The sequence below is a fragment of the Cherax quadricarinatus genome, unplaced genomic scaffold (assembly GCF_038502225.1).
Source record: "Cherax quadricarinatus isolate ZL_2023a unplaced genomic scaffold, ASM3850222v1 Contig195, whole genome shotgun sequence".
Taxonomy (NCBI): Eukaryota; Metazoa; Arthropoda; class Malacostraca; order Decapoda; family Parastacidae; genus Cherax; species Cherax quadricarinatus.
Window position 1 is genome coordinate 138,012 of NW_027195221.1, and position 16,982 is coordinate 154,993.

Here is a 16,982-nt window from a genome sequence, read left to right on the forward strand (position 1 = left end):
CTGCCACAACCTGCACCACCACAACCTGCACAGCCACAACCACGGTACAATATCCAGACCCCACCAGCAGACCGCATCTGGGATTGGCAGGACGGTGACGAGTTTGTTCCCAGTCCCCATGACTTTGATGAAACACAAAGTGGAATAAAGCCATCTTGTCCACTTGGGAACAATGCCAGTGAACTGGACTGCTTTGAGTTATTTTTCGATGAACCCCTGATGGACATCATTGTCAGGGAAACAAATACATACTGTGATTACACCATGGCAAATACAATTCTCTCACCAAAATCACGGCTACACAAGTGGAAGGAGACAACTGTGGCAGAGATGTACCTGTTTTTTGCCACAATAATGCTTATGCCACATGTGTATAAGCACACTGTCACCACATACTGGACAACAGATCGCCTGATTTCAACTCCAGGTTTTAGTGACATTATAGGTGTCAATCGTTTCCTGATACTGTTACGTATGTTACACTTTTCAGACAAAACCAGGCCTGACAGAAGCGACAGGTTATATAAGATAAGAAATGTGTTTATGTACCTGAAACAAAAGTGCTGCATGTATTTTTATCCCTTCAGGAAGCTTGTTATTGATGAGTCCTTGATTTTATTCAAAGGAAGACTCTCATTCAAGCAATATATACCAAGCAAGAGGAGACGCTTTGGTATAAAGCTATTTGTACTGTGTGATTGCAGAAGTGGTCTTGTTTTAGATATTATTGTGTACACTGGCAGTAATACTTTGAGAGATACCATGAAGTTATTGGGTATCTCTGGTGATGTGGTTCGAACAATGATGGAACCATATCTTGGTAAGGGGCATATGTTATTTATTGATAACTGGTACACAAGCCCCATACTCAGTGATTTCTTGCGAGTGAACTTGACAGACGTGTGTGGCACAGTGCGTGGTAATCGCAAACATATGCCAAGGTTCGACGCTGGCACTCGCAGAGGTGAGGTGCAAGCCTTTGCTGCCAATGACATCATGGCATTTTGGTGGCATGACAAACGTGATGTCACATTGTTGACATCAGTTCACACAAACGAAATGGTACCCAGTGGCAGGGACAACAGAGAGACCAATGAACCCATTCTAAAGCCTGCAGCTGTCATGGACTACAACCTCAATATGCGCTTAGTGGACAAATGTGACATGCAGATTGGGTTTGCAGACTGTGTACGCAAGAGTTATAAGTGGTATATCAAACATTTTTTCCATCTTGTTGATATCTCTATGCTAAATGCTTATAACATATACAAGTTGAAGACCAACAAAACACCAAAATATGGTGAATTTTGCCTGTCAGTAATCAGACAAATAATTGCAAAGTACCAAGGAGCAACTCCTGCAATAGACCAGCGCCCACAGACGTCATCTCGTATGAGGCCTGGTGATCACTACCCCATACAACTGCCTCCTACTACTGCCAAGAAAAATGCTCAGAAGAGGTGTTATGTATGTATGCATACCACAAAACGCCCACAAACACGCAGACACACTCGTTTTATGTGTGAGGAGTGTGAAGTGCCCCTCTGCATATACCCATGTTTCAAAGAGTTCCACAAGCTGCAGCAGTTCTAGGAACGTGGTTAGTGACTGTACATATGTATATATATTATGGAACAATAGTAATAAACATTGTTTTGTATTGTTTGTTTGTGTAAACAAAGTGTATACACAAACTAATAGTGATAAAGTTTGTTCTGTTATTGTGTTGTAAATAATGAGTGTATATTTGAACAATGCACCTTACATTGGTCTCACAGGCCACATAAGTTACCTGGAAAAGAAAAATATTGAAAAATGCAAGAAACCTTTGAATTAGAGTAAATAAAAGAATACCGGGTGGGCGGCAGTCGCCGCTGTTGCCGTACGCACGTCAATTTCTGCAAATTTTGCGGCTCTATATCTCGGTAAGTACTGATGGCAAAAATTTTTTTTTAGGCTTAAAACACTAGTAAAAATATTCCTAACATTTTCATAAGAAAAAATAATTTTTTTTTTTCGTATATTTGGCGACATAGAATGACAGTTTCAGAGAGGGCCCTGAAACAGTCAAAGGGTTAATGGATGAAAATCACCCTGATACACTACTGCAATCCATGTTGGCAAACTGTACAATGACAATGTTATGGCCCATTTTAGGAACGTCTTAAAGGAACGGGAGGTACAGAGCTCTATGGACAGATTTGTTGTGCGACAGAGGTCCAGTGACTCTCAAGCTGGTCCTAGTGGCATTAAAAGAAGAAGGGAAGTAACCCCGGAAAAGGACTTGCTACCTCAAGTCCTAATGGAAGGGGATTCCCCTTCTAAACAATAACTTCCACACCCTCCCCTCCTCCCATCCCATCAATCATCACCAGATCTTCAATAAAGGTAAGTGTCATGTATTCTATTCTTAGTAGAATAGTAACTGTGCATGTCTTCTTCAGTTTGTGTGTATTAAAATTAATATTTCATGTGGTAAAAATTTTTTTTTTTCATACTTTGGGGTGTCAGGAACGGATTAATTTGATTTCCATTATTTCTTATGGGGAAAATTAATGCAGCTAACGATAATTTTGGCTTACGATCTCTCAGGAACGGATTAATATCGTAAGGCGAGGGTTTACTGTATATATATTCTTCAACAGGCACTAAACACATAGTGGTCATACAATTCTTTTATAATGAGAGATAATCAGGTTTCATTGAATGAAAATAAACGTAGCTTCAATTCCTAGGATCAAGAGGTCTTCACCCTTTGGCTGTCTTCAACAGAGAGCTTGACAAGTTTCTGAAGTTAGTTCCTGATCAGCTGGGCTGTGATGTGGGTGCTCGTGGCTTGGTTGCTAGCATCCTCAGCTCGCTCACTGAGAGTCTGGGCATTGATCACGACACATGTGAAGCACTGGGCATGTTTTACACCTACTGCCCCTGTTCACCAAGACATTAGCTGTCTGTTGTAGGTCCCATTATGGGGGACAAGATTAGCTTAAGTTTCCTGAAATGCTCTGCATAACCAGGGGCTTTCTATAGTATGTCAATGATGTTAGCTAAGTTTGTAATAGTTGTATTATGTACTTTTAGAAATATTTTATAATTATTATTATTATTATTATTATTATTATTATTATTATTATTATTATAATATTTTGTTCATATTCTTAACTTGGAGGGCTAGGCACCTAGGATAGCATAATCATCAGGGACTTAATCTTATTGACATTGGGGTTCTTTAATCTTTGCCCACAGGATGCAACACAGCAGTCAACCTACTTAATGCTAGGTGAACAGGGGAAGTAACCATGCTTCGTTTGATTCCTGGTACGTCAGTGTAGGAACACTAGCATCTGAATCACCAGCATGTCCACTGAGCCACTTGATTGATCAGGTCTTCTGATGGTAGACCTGGACAGGGATTGTGCTGATGGGGGGGGAGGGAAGCAATCAGGAGTTGACCCTCAGAACACTCTCCATACAGACTATAGATAACCTAACTCACCCCAGGATGCAACCCATAAGTTGGTACTGGTCGACTGGCACAGGTTACATCCTGGGAAAGGACTCAAGGACCCCAGTAGGAATTAGGCTAACAGTCACAGTGTGTGTAGTGTAGTGTTTTATTGGGTTATCCTGGGTTACCAATCCTCTGAATTACTAACCCCCTGGGTTACCAACCCCCTGGGTTACCAACCCCCTGGGTTACCAACCCCCTGGGTTACCAACCCCCTGGGTTACCAACCCCCTGGGTTACCAACCCCCTGGGTTACCAACCCCCTGGGTTACCAACCCCCTGGGTTACCAACCCCCTGGGTTACCAACCCCCTGGGTTACCAACCCCCTGGGTTACCAACCCCCTGGGTTACCAACCCCCTGGGTTACCAACCCCCTGGGTTACCAACCCCCTGGGTTACCAACCCCCTGGGTTACCAACCCCCTGGGTTACCAACACCCTGGGTTACCAACACCCTGGGTTACCAACACCCTGGGTTACCAACACCCTGGGTTACCAACACCCTGGGTTACCAACACCCTGGGTTACCAACACCCTGGGTTACCAACACCCTGGGTTACCAACACCCTGGGTTACCAACACCCTGGGTTACCAACACCCTGGGTTACCAACACCCTGGGTTACCAACACCCTGAGTTACCAACACCCTGGGTTACCAACACCCTGGGTTACCAACACCCTGGGTTACCAACACCCTGGGTTACCAACACCCTGGGTTACCAACACCCTGGGTTAATAATTACACAGGATCTTGCTCGTCTTCATCCTTGAAGGGAATATTAACCTTCAATAAGCACTAGTATCATTAAATTTATAGTAAAGCATTAAACCTGTAGGGGTCAAGAGTGCCTAGTGAATAACAAGTAACCAGTTTTGATCCAAGGAAGAGATGAGCACATATAAGTCATTCCTGAAGTATTGCAGAGGCAATAAATGAGTGTTTGACTTGACTGGGTTATCCTGGGTTATCTTGGGTTATCCTACACTTAACCCAGAGTCCTTGTCGCCAGTGATGGGCCTTTGATCCAAGGAAGAGGAGTGAACCTCCTCTTTCACGGGTCGACCATCATTTTCTCTCATGCAGCAGGCGGTGCATGACCCCTACGATCTTAGCACTCCCCCGTGAAGCTATACAATTTATCTCAGCAGGAGTCAGCCATCACTACTTCATCACTTACCACTAGTGTCAGCACCTCACCATCACTTACCACTAGTGTCAGCACCTCACCATCACTTACCACTAGTGTCAGCACCTCACCATCACTTACCACTAGAACCCTGGATGACTACTGAGATATTAGATAATATGAAATTCAGAGACCAGCTGCTAAAAAGACTTAAAGCAAACAGACAGGATATTGCAGCACTAAATGAATTCCAAAGGGTGAGGAACAGAGTACAGAGACTTATAAAAGGAGCAAAGGCAAAGCACTATTGCTCAAAAATTGAAGAGTATAAGTATAACCCCAGAAAGCTCTGGCAACAACTAAAACAGTTGGGGTATAGCCATAAGCCAGTAGATAGGTCTAACATAGTACTCACTATCGATAATGAGGTATGCCACGAAACATCTAAGGTGGCAAATTGCTTTAATTCCTACTACACATCTGTTGCATCAACACTAGTAAGTAAACTACCAGCTACATCAAATACCTATAACACAGACTCTGATAAGTTTCAAACATACTATACCAATAAAGGGGTATCCCCAAACAGTTGTCAACTAGTAAGTGTATCTCATGACTTTATTCAAAAAGAACTAAGTAGGTTAAACCCAACTAAGAGCACAGGCCCTGATAACATCCCATCTAAGTTCCTAAAAGATGGTGCTTTGAACTGTCAATCCCTATTGCTCACATAATAAATCTATCAATCACCACTAATACCATACCAGAGGGGTTCAAGGAGGCCAGAGTTACTCCTATCTTCAAGAAAAATACTAGGTCTGATGTCAGCAACTATAGGCCTGTTAGTATACTCAGTATAATATCTAAAATTCTAGAGAGGGCGGTGTATTCTCAAGTAGTTAAGTACCTTAATGACAACAACATTCTCCATAGCTATCAATCGGGCTTTAGAAGATCCTACTCAATCGACACCTCCCTAATTAATCTGATGGATTACCTGAGAACTGAAATGTCAAAGGGGAACCTCATAGGTATGGTAACCTTAGACCTGCAAAAGGCCTTCGATACTGTCAACCACAATATATTATGTAAAAAACTTCAAGCTATCGGTATAAGTTCTGTAGACTGGTTTAAGTCCTACCTTAGCAACAGGAGACAAATAGTCAAAATCAACAAAACGGAATCAGAACCCCTGCCGATAGCATGTGGAGTTCCCCAAGGTAGTACAGTGGACCCCCGCATAGCGAACGCCTTGCATAGCGAACAATCCGCATAGCGAACGCTTTGTTCGCTAAAATTTTGCCCCGCATAGTGGACAAAAACCCGCTCAGCGAACTTCGTCCGAGACGCGTCCAATCTGCGCCCTCAGCCAGCCTCACATGTGCCGCCCGTCCCATTGTTTACCAGCCAGCCTCCGCGGTAACATTCAAGCATACACTCGGAATATTTCGTATTATTACAGTGTTTTCGGTGCTGTTTGTGGAAAATAAGTGACCATGGGCCCCAAGAAAGCTTCTAGTGCCAACCCTACACCTCAAAGGGTAAGAATACCCATTGAAATGAAGAAAGAGATCATTGATAAGTATGAAAGTGGAGTACGTATCACCGACCTGGTCAGGTTGTACAAGAAACCAAAATCAACCATCGCTTCTATTGTGGGCAAGAAAACGGCAATCAAGGAAGCTGTTGTTGCCAAAGGTTTAACTGTGTTTTCGAAACAAAGATCGCAAGTGATGGAAGATGTTGAGAGACTCTTATTGGTGTGGATAAATGAAAAACAGCTAGCAGGAGATAGCGTCTCTCAAGCGATCATATGTGAAAAGGCTAGGAAGTTGCATGACGATTTAATTAAAAAAATGCCTGCAACTAGTGATGATGTGAGTGAATTTAAGGCCAGCAAAGGTTGGTTTGAGAGATTTAAGAAGCGTAGTGGCATCCATAGTGTGATACGGCATGGTGAGGCTGCCAGTTCGGACCACAAAGCGGCTGAAAAATATGTGCAGGAATTCAAGGAGTACATAGAAACTGAAGGACTGGAACCTGAACAAGTGTTTAATTGTGATGAAACAGGCCTGTTCTGGAAGAAAATGCCAAGCAGGACCTACATTACTCAGGAGGAAAAGGCACTCCCAGGACATAAGCCTATGAAAGACAGGCTTACTTTGTTGATGTGTGCCAATGCTAGTGGTGATTGCAAAGTTAAGCCTTTATTAGTGTATCACTCTGAAACTCCCAGAGCGTTCAGGCAAAAGAATGTCCTCAAGGATAATTTGTGTGTGCTGTGGAGGGCAAACAGTAAGGCATGGGTCACTAGGGAATTTTTCTATAACTGGTTACACCATGCATTTGCCCCCAATGTGAAAGATTACCTAACTGAAAAGAAATTAGACCTTAAGTGCCTCCTGGTGTTAGACAATGCCCCTGGTCATCCTACAGACGTGGCAGAGCGACTTTATGGGGACATGAGCTTCATTAAGGTGAAGTTTTTGCCTCCTAATACCACTCCTCTCCTGCAGCCCATGGACCAGCAGGTCATTTCCAACTTCAAGAAACTGTACACAAAAGCTGTTTCAAAAGTGCTTTGAAGTGACCACAGACACTCGATTGACTCTAAAAGAGTTTTGGAAGGATCACTTTAATATCCTCAATTGTGTAAACCTTATAGGTAAGGCTTGGGAGGGAGTGACTAAGAGAACCTTGAACTCTGCTTGGAAGAAACTGTGGCCAGAATGTGTAGACAAAAGGGATTTTGAAGGGTTTGAGGCTAACCCTGAGAGGAGTAGTATACCAGTTGAGGAATCAATTGTGGAATTGGGGAAGTCCTTGGGGTTGGAGGTTAGTGGGGAGGATGTGGAAGAGTTGGTGGAGGAGGACAATGAAGAACTAACCACTGATGAGCTGATAGATCAACTTCAAGAGCAAGAGGCTAGACCTGGGGAAACTGGTTCAAAGGAGGGGAGAGAGAAATTGAAGGAATTGCCTACTTCAAAGATTAAGGAAATGTGTACAAAATGGCTTGAAGTGCAAACCTTTTTTGATGAAAATCACCCTCACACAGCTATTGCAAGCCGTGCTGGTGACTGTTACAATGACACTGTTGTGAACCACTTTAGACAAATCATAAAGGAACGAGAGGTACAGGCCACTATGGACAGATATGTTGTGCGAAAGAAGTCCAGTGACTCTGAAGCTGGTCCTAGTGGCATTAAAAGAAGAAGGGAAGTAACCCCAGAAAAGGACTTGCTACCTCAAGTCCTAATGGAAGGGGATTCCCCTTCTAAACACTAACACTCTCTCTCCCCTCCTCCCATCCCATCAATCATCACCAGATCTTCAATAAAAGTAAGTGTCATGTAATTGTGCATGCCTTTTTCAGTTTGTGTGTACTAAAATTAACATTTTTTTGTGGTAAAAAAAATTTTTTTTCATACTTTTGGGTGTCTTGCACGGATTAATTTTATTTCCATTATTTCTTATGGGGAAAATTAATTCGCATAGCGAACATTTCGCATAACGACCAGCCCTCTTGCACGGATTAAGTTCGCTATGCGGGGGTCCACTGTATTCTGGGTCCCTTATTATTCTTATGTTATGTCAATGACATGCCTATCAGTGTCAAGTGCAAACTCCTACTGTATGCAGATGACAGTGCCCTGTTAGTGTCAGGTAAAGATCCACAAGATATAGCTAATGTTTTAACACTGGAACTGGAGTCCTGCAGCAAATGATTAGTAAACAACAAACTATCATTACACCTCGGGAAAACTGAAGGCATTCTCTTTGGCACGAAACAAACTAAGAAGGGTAAATAATTTTAATGTTCAGTGTAATGGGGAGCCCATCACTTTGGTTTCTTCAGTAAAATATCTGGGAATCCCCTTTGACCCATGCATGTCAGGAGAATTGATAGGGAACAGTGTAGTAAAGAAAGCGAAAGCCAGACTGAAGTTCCTGTATAGACAAGCACATTGTCTACCTACTGATGCTCGCAGGACCCTATCTCTAGCCCTTATACAATGCCATATGGATTACGCTTGCTCTTCATGGTACTCTGCCTTGACAAAAAAAAACTGAAAGATAGACTGCAAATCACCCAGAACAAAATCGTAAGATTCATCCTGGGGCTGGGACCAAGAGAACATGTAGGCCAGGATGAATTACAGCAGTTGGATATGCTGAATGTTGAAGACAGGGTAAAACAACTGAAGCTAAATCACTGTCCAGAATATCTTGCTGCCAATTTTGTCAAGGTTGGGAACCAAAGCAATCATAGTACTAGGGGGAGAGAGCACAACTTTGTAGTACCCACAGTCAGTGGCCAGGCTTCAAACACCTTTTATTGTACAGCAATAAAGGAATGGAACAGACTGCCCGCACATGTCAAAGCCAGTCATAGCATGAACCAGTTTAAGAAGAGTGCCAAAAGGTGTCTGATGAATGTAGCTACAGAAAGGGAGGGGAATGATTTTCTATTTTTTAGCTAACATACGTGTAAATTCTACCTTATTCCTAGTAATGACCCTCGTATTGTAGATAGTCTTAATGACCCTCGTGTAGTAGTCTTAATGACCCTCGTGTAGTAGATAGTCTTCTTAGTATAATAATAAGTTATCTTCATTATAGAATAATAAGAAAATATTATAACCTTTATATTATAATAATAAGGTAAAAGGACCCCAATGGAAATAAGTCACTCTGTCTGACTTTTTTGGGTTATCCTAGGTTCTCTACACATATGCTGCTATGTATGATAATTCTATGTAACTGTATTTGTGTATACCTGAATAAACTTACTTTTAATTACAGCACCTCACCATCACTTACCACTAGTGTCAGCACCTCACCATCACTTACCACTAGTGTCAGCACCTCACCATCACTTACCACTAGTGTCAGCACCTCACCATAACTTACCACTAGTGTCAGCACCTCACCATAACTTACCACTAGTGTCAGCACCTCACCATCACTTACCACTAGTGTCAGCACCTCACCATAACTTACCACTAGTGTCAGCACCTCACCATAACTTACCACTAGTGTCAGCACCTCACCATAACTTACCACTAGTGTCAGCACCTCACCATAACTTACCACTAGTGTCAGCACCTCACCATAACTTACCACTAGTGTCAGCACCTCACCATAACTTACCACTAGTGTCAGCACCTCACCATAACTTACCACTAGTGTCAGCACCTCACCATAACTTACCACTAGTGTCAGCACCTCACCATAACTTACCACTAGTGTCAGCACCTCACCATCCTCACAATAACAACTACACTTCACTCACACAGTGTAACAACAACAACAACAACAACACCCGGCCGCCTCATGTGTTGTCACAACTACCAGCCTAAACACTTTAAGTGAAAAATAAACTATCAACATTTATTATACATATGTTTCCCTCGCGACAATATAAAAATATATATGAAATCACTTGTGCTGATGAAAGTTTTATGTATCTTGAAGGAAGATCTTTAAGAGGATGTCTAAAATATTTTTTTTATATATCTGGTTCCTCAGCTTTTCGATTTTATTTCGCTCATAACTCAAGCACGCCTCATCCAATTATCTTTAATTTTTTAGTTCTTATATACAGTAACTCTGGTTTCCCTTCAAAACGAACTAGATTCACTATAAATCTTATAATATTTTACTCAATAATCTAGTTGTAGAGATTTAGATTTTGCCACCGAAGTGGCTAGTTTATTGTGCACCCCATATCCATCCTGTGGACGGTAGCGCGAGAGCATGTGGATACACAAAAGGCCTAGTTCACTTATCTGTTACAATCAAATTTAGGAAATTTGCTTAGTATATCTGGTATCTTATTTTCATTAATAAGATATCTTGACATGTCACATAGGTTATTATACTGTCTGTCTCTGTATTCCTCAATAAGTGGACAATTAAGCCCATAGTGTCCAATACAGTGACCATATGCCTAATCACATAATTTGCATTTAGTTTGATCATCATCTGTGTGTCTCCCAAACTGCCAGAAGTAGTTATAACCAAGCCTAAGCCTGGCCACTACAACATCAGTCAGTCTATTCACATTACAAGTTGCTCCATAAACATATTTATCTACGCTCATGTTATCGTAGTGGGTTATAGATCTACTCAGGCTTCTAACTGCATTCCTATAACAATCATCTTCATTATTTACTTCTCTCCTAATATTATTCCTAATGCTAGACACAGTTATACCAAAGTTATATTCTACGTTCTCCTTCTCGATACTCTTCTTGGCTAACATATCAACTTTATCATGAAGGAGTAATCCAATGTGTGATGGGATCCATAGCAATTGTACATTAATTCCTTTGTCCCTAATTTTTGAGTATCTATACCTGGCTTCCCCAATGAGCATGTTGTTGGAGTCATTATATGAGCCAAGAGCCTTCAATGATGACATAGAATCAGTAATGATGATAGACTCAAGCTCAGTGTCATAGGTTAGCTTTAGCGCCATTAGGATTGCAAACAATTCAGTTTGCAGTGTAGACGCCCAGTTGTTAATTCTTATGCCTAACTCAACAAATTTATTATCGTTCTTAACTAGGGAGGTGGCAACAAGAACAGATGCAGCCCTGCCAGAAGACTCCTGTTTAGATCCATCAGTGTATATAACTTGTGATAACTTATTACTACCAGCTAGGCGAAAAATTTCTTCTTGAGCAGTTGCTCTAACAAGAGATTTAATGAGGGGATTACTAGCAATGAGCTTCTTGGGAGGGACTTGTAGGTATGTGATATTAAATGAACACATCTTCCACGGAGGGGTGAAATGCTCTTGTTGCCTACAGTGATACAGTTCATGCAGGTTATAAAACTTAATGCAATTGCACGTTTTCACAATCCATTTAGATCTGTGTGTATTTACCTCTAGACACTTGGTAAGATTCACTGTGACAGTGTCTGGTTCGTTTCTCAACATTCTAATACCGAGTACAGTGTTAATTTCAACAATCCTATCACTGATTCTAGAAATACCAAGCTCCTTCCTCATGTTAAGAACTTTTGTAGATCTGGGACAGCCAAGAATAGTCCTGAGAGCTTCATTTTGCATTAACTCCAAGGGTCGGAGGGAACTTTCTCTAGCTAATATCAACATGGAAGCAGCATAATCAATTAAGGACCTAACATAGGCTATGTACATCATTCTCACGATTCTCACATTAGCATCATAGTTGGGATTGTAGCCAGCAATAGCTTTGAGAGCATTTATCCTAGCTTTACATTTCTTGTTTAGTTGTGGTATAGTGGATTTGTTAAAGGGTACATCTACACCAAGATATCTGTAAGTTTTAACGTAGCTAATGATTTCACCCTGCAAATAGATGGGTGGGGGATGTCGTTTGCTTGTTAATATCTTTGTTTTAGAGGAAGATATTATGAGGCCTAGTCGATTACAAATTGCTTGAACTCCATTAAGAATGGTATTCATCTTCTTATGCCCTGTTGTATGGATCATGATATCATCAGCATAGCTTATAGCTATATGTTTAGGTGAGGCAGGTAGAGCATTTAGGAGAGCATTAATCAGAATATTAAATAGCATGGGACTAAGAACTCCTCCCTGCGGTGTACCTAACGACATTTCTTTAGAATCACTTCTGATGCCTTGGTAAAGGACAGAGGATATTCTATTTGACAGGTATCCTATTATCCAGCAGAGTAAGCTACCACCAATATTCATTTTTGGCTAGTTCATGTAGTATAACGGTTCTGTTTGCAATATCAAATGCAGATTTTAGATCAAGAAAAGTGGTAAAACTAGTAGAGGTGTGTGCAGTGAGAAAGGTGGAAATACAGTTCTGCACACTTTTACCTTTCATGAACCCATAGAGGTAGGGGGAAAGTTGATGTCTGATTCTGTAGTACAATCTATTAAGCATCATTCTTTCAAAAGTTTTGCAAAGACAACTAGTTAAGGAGATCGGCCTAAATCTATCAGGCTGTTGGGGCTTAGGGATAGGCACAATGAGACTATTGGTCCAGGAAGTAGGAAGAACGCCCTCAATGTAACTGAGATTATACAGTGCCAACAAAGGGTTATCAGGCACGTGCCTTAGAGTTCTGAGAATATCATAGGTTATACCATCCTCTCCAGGAGCAGTTGATCGACCTTTGGTTAATGCATTATCTAATTCATACTCTGTAAAGAGGCAATCACTCTCATCAATTTTTTGGCTCATAAAATTAATCAGTTTCAACATTTCTTCAGAAGTACTCTCTAATTTTTTTCTAATATGAGATGGAAGGCTTTCATGCCTGGATGTTTTGGACCAGTCATTTATGAGGTCATTTGCTTTTTCAAGAGGAAAGGGATGAGCAACATTGCCAGTCTTTTTCCTGGTTATTTTATTTATACCTTTCCAAGCCAAACTCAAAGGGGTGGACCTATTTAATCCACTAACAAACTGTTCCCATTCCTGTTGCCTAAGTTCTTCCTTTCTATTCCTTGCATTTGTTAGTGCAGCTTGGAACGTTCTGAGCAGGTCTGGGGTTCTACATTCACGGTATGCTTTAACATTCCTCCTAGCTGCATGTGTTAGATTGCGCAGCTGTGGATCATTATAGTATTTACATTGGTTTTTATTGTTATTTATAGTGGAGGGTCTTTGTTTCCTATTCCTGCCCACTTGATCTGTGAGAACACTCTCAATAGTGGTAATTAAATCATCATTAAATTTTTGTGTGCCAGTGGGCTCGCAATTCTTATACCAAAATCTTTGAGAAACTCGTGTACAAGAGACTGTATTCATTTATAACGGCTCAAAACATACTCAACCCCTGAGTGTTTGGATTCAGGAAAAATAAAAGCACTAATGATGCAATCATAAAAATGCTAGATCTGCTTTACACAGCATTGGAAAATAAGGAATATCCACTAGGAATTTTTATTGACCTAATAAAAGCTTTTGACACAGTAAACCACCAAATCCTACTCCACAAACTTGACCACTACGGTATAAGAGGCCATGCGCTTGCTTATTTCAAATCTTACATTACTAATAGGTATCAGTACGTCACCATTAAAGACACAGACACAGCATCAGCAACACGGCCACTTGATACTGGAGTTCCGCAGGGAAGTGTCCTTGGTCCCCTGCTCTTCCTCATATACATCAATGACCTTCCAAACGTATCCCAACACCTGAAACCCATTCTCTTTGCTGATGACACGACTTATGTCATCTCTCACCCTAATCTTGCCACCCTCAACACCATTGTGAATGAGGAGCTGATTAAAATATCGACTTGGATGACAGCCAATAAACTTACGCTTAACACTGACAAAACTTACTATATTATGTTTGGTAGCAGAGCAGGAGATGCACAAATTAACATTAAGATTGACAACACTCTAATTGCCAGAAATAATGGGGGAAAATTCCTAGGCTTATACCTTGACAACAACCTGAATTTCAGCACCCATATCCAGCATATAGCCAAAAAAGTATCCAAAACGGTTGGGATCCTCTCCAAGATACGATACTACGTGCCGCAAAATGCCCTTCTCACACTATACCACTCACTTATTTATCCATACCTCACCTATGCTATTTGTGCTTGGGGATCAACTGCAGCAACACACCTAAAGTCAATAATAACCCAACAAAAAGCTGCAGTAAGAATAATCACTAAATCCCATCCCTGGCAGCACACCCCCCCACACTCTTCAAAGATCCAAACTTACTCCCAGTTCAGTACATCCACACTTACTACTGTGCAACCTATATCTACAGGGCCTTAAACTCTAATATCAACCTTGACCTAAAACGCTTTCTTGATAGTTGTGACAGAACCCACAGACATAACACCAGACACAAACATCTCTACGACATTCCCCGTGTCCGACTAAACCTTTACAAAAATTCAATGTATGTCAAAGGCCCTAAAATCTGGAATACCCTACCTGAGAACTCTAGAACTGCAGACACATTCATCACCTTCAAAACTACCATTAGAAAACATCTTATCTCCCTGATACACCCCGTCAACTAACTACACGAATACCACCTGGTGGTTCACACTTACACTCGCTCACTCATTTGACCATAAACAGAAATATTAATCTCAGTCTTAAAATAATGAATTCTGTGATACTCCAATACTGAAACTATATACTGTGCCAAAACAAAAGCATTCACATTGCTAGATTAGATTTTGCCACCGAAGTGGCTAGTTTATTGTGCACCCCATATCCATCCTGTGGACGGTAGCGCGAGAGCATATGGATACACAAAAGGCCTAGGAACTAGGCCCCAAAGGGTTAACAGGAATACATATGGATTTATATCTACATATCTATAGTTCACTTATCTGTTACAAGCAAATTTAGGAAATTTGCTTAGTATATCTGGTATCTTATTTTCATTAATAAGATATCTTGACATGTCACATAGGTTATTATACTGTCTGTCTCTGTATTCCTCAATAAGTGGACAATTAAGCACATAGTGTTCAAGAGAGTGACCATATGCCTGATCACATAATTTACATTTAGTTTGATCATCATCTGTGTGTCTCCCAAACTGCCAGAAGTACTTGTAACCAAGCCTAAGCCTGGCCACTACAACATCAGTCAGTCTGTTCACATTGCAAAGTTGCTCCATAAACATACTTATCTACGTTCATGTTATCATAGTGGGTTATAGATCTACTCAGGCTTCTAACTGCATTCCTATAACAATCATTTTCATTATTTACTTCTCTCCTAATATTATTCCTAATGCTAGACACAGTTATACCAAAGTTATATTCTACATTCTCCTTCTCGATACTCTTCTTGGCTAACATATCAACTTTATCATGAAGGAGTAATCCAATGTGTGATGGGATCCATAGCAATTGTACATTAATTCCTTTGTCCCTAATTTTTGAGTATCTATACCTGGCTTCCCCAATGAGCATGTTGTTGGAGTCATTATATGAGTCAAGAGCCTTCAGTGATGACATAGAATCAGTAATGATGATAGAGTCAAGCTCAGTGTCATAGGTTAGCTTTAGCGCCATTAGGATTGCAAACAATTCAGTTTGCAGTGTAGATGCCCAGTTGTTAATTCACATTGCTAAACTCATAAACTAGTATTTAGTCACTTAGCCATAATACCAACTTACCTCATAATTTGTAATATTTTACAATTAAGAATAAAACTAAGTATGCCCGAAATGCCTAGCCATGCTAAGCGTTCTAGTGGTACACTCTGTAATCACAATTTTACTACATGTAAACCAAACAATAACCAAATTTCTGTAAACTCAGCATTGTAATCCTTATAGAGAATAAACTTTTGAATTTGAATTTGAATTTGAATTGATCCAAGTGGTTAATAAAGTTGTCTCTGTGTTCTGGTTTGAGAATAAGTTTCCTCCTTCTGTATTTAGCTCCTTGATTGCTGGAGATGTGATCAAGATTGACAGTTGTTAGTCTTGGGAAGTGATCAGATAGAAGATCATCAACTATGACAGAGTCATGCATCGTATATGATGTATTAAATCCAAGACACAGATCTAGTATGCCACCATATATGTGAGTAGGCTCAGTAGTGCCCACAATTCGAACATTATCATGCTCATTCAGCAATCTCACTAGTTTAGTTCCATTGGCGTTTGTAATAGACCCACCAATATTCTTATGTCTGGCATTAAAATCTCCAAGAATGATGGTAGGTTCACTATTGATGCGATCTGGTAAAGCATCAGGTCGAAGCTGGTTCGCTGGGGCATAGAGATTAAAAATGTTTATGGAAAAATCGCCTGCATATACTTTGACACCATGATACTGCATGTTAACTCGACTCTGCAAGGAAAGGAGTGAATGTGGCAAGTTCTTTCTGACATACATCACACAACAGTTGGTTGACCTTAGGTTATAAGCTGCATATCCAGGCAAGTTTGGTGGAGGTGCTCCATCTTACAATCTACATTCCTGCAAACAGATGACATCAATATTCTTGGTTGCACTAATATGATGTAAGTCAGGCAACCGCTTCCTGATGGAAGCAATGTTCCATGAAAAGATTTGTAATGTATCCATTGTAGTGAGTTATTACAATCTCTTGCTCATAAGATGGTAAAACTATTATGCTTTGACTGCAGTGTGCAGACACTTAAGAGCAAATAGCATAGTTTGTACGTCTTTATCTTCAGAACCTTTATTTTTAAGCATTTTTCGGCATTTTGGCAGCCAGTTATGAGGCAAGTTTTGAAGGCAAGAGTTATGGGCTTCTTTCTCACAAATTGCTGGAAGCTGAACGGAGATTGCTGCACTTTTGACATCATCACCATGCTCAAGAGCATCATCCTGATTACATATATTTATTAAA

At 40.7% G+C, this 16,982-nt stretch overlaps 1 protein-coding gene across 1 annotated transcript in view; it reads right to left on the bottom strand.

Moving 5' to 3' along the window:
- Positions 1-4,704, bottom strand: part of LOC128703435 (DNA-directed RNA polymerase III subunit RPC1) — a 108,548-nt gene extending 103,844 nt beyond the window's left edge. Inside the window, exon 1 of the mRNA XM_070080175.1 lies at positions 4,687-4,704. The gene's annotated coding sequence lies outside the window, so the exon portion shown is untranslated. The remainder of the gene's footprint in view (positions 1-4,686) is intronic.
- Positions 4,705-16,982: the final 12,278 nt, after the last annotated feature.